The sequence below is a fragment of the Eurosta solidaginis genome, unplaced genomic scaffold, assembly GCF_040869045.1.
Source record: "Eurosta solidaginis isolate ZX-2024a unplaced genomic scaffold, ASM4086904v1 ctg00000231.1, whole genome shotgun sequence".
Taxonomy (NCBI): domain Eukaryota; kingdom Metazoa; phylum Arthropoda; class Insecta; order Diptera; family Tephritidae; genus Eurosta; species Eurosta solidaginis.
The window spans coordinates 420,608-427,992 of record NW_027136905.1 but is presented as its reverse complement, the minus strand read 5'-3'; the positions used below and the strand labels follow the sequence as shown (position 1 = coordinate 427,992).

General features: G+C 30.8%; 1 long non-coding RNA gene across 1 annotated transcript; it reads left to right on the top strand.

The window, feature by feature from the left end:
- The first annotated feature begins 4,990 nt into the window (after positions 1–4,990).
- Positions 4,991–7,107, top strand: LOC137235750 (uncharacterized). The gene is made up of 3 exons (XR_010948036.1): positions 4,991–5,107; positions 5,164–5,311; positions 5,376–7,107. It is a non-coding gene; the product is annotated as an uncharacterized lncRNA (long non-coding RNA).
- The last annotated feature ends 278 nt before the right edge of the window (positions 7,108–7,385 follow it).

Below are 7,385 nucleotides of genomic sequence, written 5' to 3'. Positions count from 1 at the left end.
TAGTCGGATTTCGTTCATTTCTTATAACAAGATAAAGTGAGTTCCGATAAGTATGTGAACTAAGTTCACTAAAGATATGTCGATTTCTGCTCAAGTTATCGTGTTAACGGCTATGCGGAAGGACAGACGGACGACTGTGTATAAAAACTGGGCGTGGCATCAACCGATTTCACCCATTTTCACAGAAAATAGTTAACGTCATAAAATCTATGCCGCTACCAAATTTCAAAAGGATTGGTTAATTTTTGTTCGACTTATGGCGTTAAAAGTATCCTAGACAAATTAAATGGTAAAAAGGGCGGAGCCACGCCCATTTTGAAATTTTCTTTTATTTTTGTATTTTGTTGCACCATATCATTACTGGAGTTAAATGTTGACATAATTTACTTATATACTGTAAAGATATTAAATTTTTTGTTAAAATTTTACTTTAAAAAAATTTTTTTTTAAAAGTGGGCGTGGTCCTTCTCCGATTTTGCTAATTTTTATTAAGCGTACATATAGTAATAGGAGTAACGTTCCTGCCAAATTTCATCATGATATCTTCAACGACTGCCAAATTACAGCTTGCAAAAATTTTAAATTACCTTCTTTTAAAAGTGGGCGGTGCCACGCCCATTGTCCAAAATTTTACTAATTTTCTATTCTGCGTCATAAATCCAACTCATCTACCAAGTTTCGTCGCTTTATCTGTCTTTTGTAATGAATTATCGCACTTTTTCGGTTTTTCGAAATTTTCGATATCGAAAAAGTGGGTGTGGTTATAGTCCGATATCGTTCATTTTAAATAGCGATCTGAGATGAGTGCTCAGGAACCTATATACCAAATTTCATCAAGATACCTCAAAATTTACTCAAGTTATCGTGTTAACGGTCGGACGGACGGACGGACGGACGGACTAGGCTCAAACAAATTTTTTTTTCGATCCTGATTATTTTGATATATGGAAGTCTATATCTATCTCGATTCCTTTATATATGTACAACCAACCGTTATCCAATCAAACTTAATATACTCTGTGAGCTCTGCTCAACTGAGTATAAAAACATACTAAGAAATAATGGGTACCCTAATAATGTAATCGACGCACTAACAACAACAGCAAAAAACAAAACTAAACTTAAAATTGATAATGCACAAGTAAACGAAAACAATAAGAAAATATACATTGGAGTTACATATATACCAAAGTTAACGGACAACAACACTTTGAGGGAGATAATAAAAAATACCAATATTGGATATGCACACAAACCACATCACACAATCCAAAACATTTATACAAGAACAAAAGAAAAAATTCATAAGGAACAACTACATAATGTAGTATATAAAATAAAGTGCAATGGAAAAAAAGGAGAAAAATGCAATAAATTGTACATTGGAACAACGAAAATATCGTAAGGAACGAGAATATACGAGCATAAGCAAGATGCTAAAAACAACAAAAGCTCCACGGCACTATCACAACACCTGACGGAAAGTAAACGCACAGTCAATTTTGATGAAACAAAAGTATTAGACGTGAACAGAACCAGAAGAAGGATGACATTAGAAGGGTTGCGCAAACAGCAACAAATACATACAGCGATGAACTTCAAAGAACACGTCGACAGTATAAACTGCGCTTATGCTACAACGATCACAGTCAATACACAAGATTGACGAATAAAGACGTGCTGCGCGGTTTGACTTTTTTACAAAATGTATCTGTTTGTTAATGTCATGTGTATATGTGTTTATATGTGCTCAACAACTAGACGAATTTAATGTTGTCAATAATGTAAGTTTAGTGAAATGTAAAATCAGTTTTATATGTAACATATTAACTTGGCTGTATTTAATAACTTTGTTTTTAGTATTTTCTAAAAAATAAATTAAACTCCTCATGAAGACGCGAATATCCGTCGAAACGCGTTGCTTGAAATAAAAGAATTAGATTTTATTGAGATAAACCGGCCGAAAAGATTTAAATAAAACAACAAAATGTTTAACTAAAATACTTGGCCCTACAAAATTATTTATCGAAAAAAAAAAAATAATTAAAATAAAAATAATATGAAATAAAATAAAGTAAAATAAAATAAAATAAATAAATGAATAAATAAAATAAAATTTGATTAAATTAAATAAGATAAAATTAAATAAACAAACCAAAAAATAGCATTAAATAAAGTAAATTACATAAAAAAATTTAATTAAATTAAAAAAATAAAATAAAATAATATAAAATAAAATAATATAAAATAAAATAATATTTAATTAAGGAAAATAAAATAAATTGAAAAAGTGAAATTAAACCAAATAAAATAAAATAAAATAAAATAAATTCAAATAAATTAAAACAAAGTAAAATAAAATAATATAAAATAAAATAATATTTAATTAAGGAAAATAAAATAAATTGAAAAAGTGAAATTAAACCAAATAAAATAAAATAAAATAAAATAAATTCAAATAAATTAAAACAAAGTAAAATAAAATAAGTTTAGATAAAATAAAATAAAATAAAATAAAATAATATAAAACAAAATAAAATACAAGAAAATAAAATAAAATAAAATAAAATAAAATAAATGAAATTAAAATAAAATAAAATAAGTTTAGATAAAATAAAATAAAATAAAATAAAATAAACAAAAAATATAATAAAAAAATTTAATTTTAATAAAATAAAATAAAGGAAATAAAATAAAATAAAATAAAATAAAATAAAACAAAGTTAAATAAAATAAAATTAAGTTAAATTAAATAAATAAATATCTCTCAGGAGAATCAACGAACGTGAGCGAGAAGCCATGAATGATATAATTATAGGGGCTGCAGCCATTATGCCACAAGAATATGACACATTTAACAATACGATCGAAAGAGTAAGCACGGAGGAATCAAAGGAAGTGGAAGCCTGTTTTAATGTTATTGTTGATAGTGAGAGCACGAAAGTTTTAAAAAACGCGCTCTGATAGAGTTTTATGGTACGGGCCCACTACTAAGACCAATTTCACCTAGGCAGAAAGCCACAAATAATTTTGCATTGACTGTTGTATGTATGAACACCGAAATCATACCAGCGTACCTACCACAAAATGCATATTCATTTGGAGAACCTCAGACTGCAATATATGCAGCTGCAGCAGCAATAGTTCTTTCCACTGGCGGGAGGCTAGTCCGCCGAAAAATATACCGTAAGCCCAAGTCCTACCTCAACTCCGGAAACATAGGATACTTAATCAAATAAAATAGCTAATGGCTAAGGTAGAGCACATGCAGTCGCTGATACAAGAGCGCAAGATTAAAGCTATTCATGGAAGACACGCATAAGCTTTGAAACATACAGAAGTGGACAAATCAGGACCAACGATTGGCTAAGTGACCCTAATATTTACGCTGAAACCGAGGGGTTCATGCTGGCCAACCAAGACTAAGTTATCGCAACAATGAACCAATGCTGAGACTTTTGATGCTTTCTCCTCTAGAAAAAAAGTTATCAATTGTATACTCGTCTGTATGTACACATGTACTCCTAATTGAAGATTTTATTTTAATATTGATAAGAGCGATCTCAAAACTATTTAGCGATAATTTTTATTGAAAGCTCGTCTTATCTCTAAAGTGCGGCTGCATAATCATCTAAGATTTTAAATACTAGAAAAAGATTTCCACGATACAAAATATTCACTAAAATTAGATTTGTTTGTGAAGCATTTCCACGTAGAACGCATAAATAAACCGAAGATGCCCGTAAGGGAATCTGCAGCTGTTCATTCAGCAACAACAAATACTGACCCAAAATATAAAATAAAAAAAAAAAATAAATGTAAGGCGCGATAACCTCCGAAGAGATCTAAGGCCGAGCTTCTCTTCCAATTTGCGTCGTGCTCCTCTTGATTTTTCCCTACAAATTGGCCGGACGGGACCTACATGTTTTATGCCGACTCCGAACGGCATCTGCAAGGCAGATGAGTTTTCACTGAGAGCTTTTCATGGCAGAAATACAATCGGAGCGCTTGCCAGACACTGCCGAGGGGCGACCCCGCTTAGAAAAATTTTCTTCTAATTGAAAAATCTTATTTCTAAAATTTTGATGTTGCTTTGCCCGGGAGTTGAACCCAGGGCATACGGTGTGATAGGCGGAGCACGCTACCATCACACCACGGTGACCCAAAATATATTGAAACAAAAAAACCAAATCGTTACCAAAAGAAGGATACTGCAGATAAAAATATAAAATATTAAGATACAATGGCAAAGGCGAATTTGCAGAAACTCCAACCACTGTGGTTGAATGAAAAATGAAATGAGCCAATCGTGCGGCATACAAATAACGACAAATTGTACCAAGTCCCTGCAAAAAATCATGCGATTAATCCCTAAAGAGATTGATCCACGATTGATCTCTTTTGTCTACAGTTGGGCATAATTGATCCCCTTTAGTCTCTTTTGGGTACAGTTGGGATTAGTCAGTTTGAAATCTATGTAGCCCTTTTTAAGATATATTGAAAACAAATCAGCAACGAAATGAGGAAAATATAAAAAATTACAGGTGATGGAATCGAATTATTTAAGAAAAATTGTTGCGCCCTATACCGAACTTAAATTACTAGTACTTACCGACCACGCCGAAGTAAGGGTTAAATTTTCGGAGAATGTTTTTTATCCTTTTTGAAAAGTGGGCGAACAACTTACTTCAAACAGATTTTGTGGCTTGATTAACTCTTCGATTGTGCTTCTGCCATGAAAGTTTCTCAGCAAAAAAGTCATCTGCCTTAGCAGATGCGTTCGGAGTCGGCCAAAAACGTTTAGGATGACCAGTGGGAACAATTAAAAACAGCACACCACATATTGGAAGAGAAGCGGATATTTACCGGGAAAAAACACTATTATTATTATTTTAGTAGAATATATAGGATCATACTCAACAGTAAACTTGGCTGCTTGCGGGTTAACATATAAATTGCATGTTCTTTTAAATTTGTACATAATTGTCGTCAGTTAGTTCGTCAGGAAGTACAAAATACACCCGTCGTAAAGTATTTTCCACTTTGTGACGTATATGAGATGCAGCAATTGGACGAAAAAATTACATCTTCTAACAGAGATGTATATGTAAGTTAAATGTCAACTTTTAAATACTTTTTAAATACCATTCGTGCCTTTTACAGGAATCTACGATTGCATCAATATTATGCAACAATATCAAAAATTTACCACTAATTATAAAAACAGACGTGATAATTGCTTTGAATTTGGACGGGACTCACGGCAAAATTGGGCTGAAATCGTTCCCAAACTTGTATAGCGCATTGGCAGGTATTTACATATAACCCCTTATATAAATACATTGTTTTTTGAATTTAAACTTTTAAATTTTTAGGAGCTGTGTCTACACTTCCTTTTAAGGGATTAACCCCCGAGGATATGCTCCGAAAAGGATTGCAATTTGCCAAGTCAAAACATTTTAGGAAGCTTCACCGACAAAAAAAAACAGGGGTCACAATTATAACAATGCATTAGTACAACAATATGTCAGTTGATCAAAATTAATGCATACATTCTTTTGACTTGACACTCTTCTGCACGGCAAATTGGGTTGAATTCGATTTGCCATCACCTTATTCTGACAAATTCGTCATACATATTTTAGAGGGTTGTCTATCATACATAACTACATTTGAATTCTACTACGATCGGAGTAAATTTTACTATACGTTTACAAATAATAACTTTAGAAGCCGCTGCCAGAATTTTTTAGACAAAAAGATTTACGGTTCGAGACCAAAACTCTTAAGTTAGTTTTATGATATATAATAATTTTATAAAAAGTATAATAATATTAGGAGCTTTCGTTTGTCTAAAAGTTGTGCAAAACAACGCTCATTTAAGGCAACAAAAAATCTTGTTATGAATTATTATTTTTCGTTTTTTTTTCTATGATTTTATTATGTACCGAATGTACATATATACTTTATTACTGTGTGAATTACTTAAATTTGTGTTCAATACAAAAACTTTGGCCACACTTAAATATTAAAAAAAAAAATTATATACAAGTAATTAATACAAATTTTACACAGGAGATTAATCTTTATCCAAAGCCTTTATTGAACTCAATCTTCCGTACAAAATGCAAATTCTGAATCATTTCATTAGTGCTTTATTGAATGCCGAATGTAGTCAAAAATTTGGTACGTTTTGCTTTATTGGTCGGATTTTATTGTCAATGTAACAAATGACAATCAAATTTCATTATACCAAATTGTGATTCGATTAAGTTTCTGCGTGAAGTCGATATAATAAACATATATCATTTTATATAACTTTGTGGCTATAACTTTTAAGTTAATTTTAAATTTAAAAGTTTCTATACTTGTCCATATAAATGCATATCTTTTAAAGATAGTAAACAAAAAAAAAACTAAATTTTAAAGAGAAACCCTAAGAAACAGTTTCGTAGTCATATATATAGTATTCCTGTGTTGCTAATACAAAATGCTCACAATGAGTTTAGAATTCTAAATCAGAACAGTACAGCCTACAAAATTTTTGTGACTGTAGCAGCATAAGTGTGACAAGAAAAAATTTTAATTAAGGTACATTCGATTATTGAATACAAAAACTAAAATATTTAAACAACATGGTATCCGCACTCTGATTTTATGAGTGTACCTAGTCTGAAGTAGCAATATATGAGTAGGTATTATATACATGTATGGTAGTCGATTAAGTTTGGGCTGATAAAACTTTGCCGCGTTACTTGACATTTACTACATTGGCAGAAAAATGTTAATCGAAACTAATTATATATGATCAATTCACTAGGTCTCCTATTGTCCTATGTACTATCTTTTTAAATACGACTCTCGTGAACACCACATCCTGTTGTAGATCGTATTTAAGTATATCCGTAAGGAGGGTCATCTGTAAAAAGCCTGTAAAAATCTAAATGTATGCTACCGCTTATCCTTCTATTAATGAAAATTCTTTGACATTTAAAAAAATAAAAAAGAAAACAATTTATTTGGCAATAACTTAGTACATCTGATATACATAGGCTGCTGAATTGTAGTTTTTTATCCAAATTTTATATAATATACAACAACAAAGCACATATGAGAGGTTTAAAATCATAGCACATTTGAGGAATTTAAGACCTTGTGAATTATCTAATAATTTATTGCAATATTTACAAAAATATTTTTTGTTCTTTCCCATAAAGTTATAAGCACAAAAAAAAAAAAAACGCGCTAAAATGTTCACTAAATGAAACAAAAAAGTTTTGTCAAGCCACACAAAAAGAGTCCTGGTCAAGTTTCAGAGTTGATAAGAGTTTATTTTTAATTAAACAAATGAATGAATGAAATAAACTAGATAAAAATGAGATCTA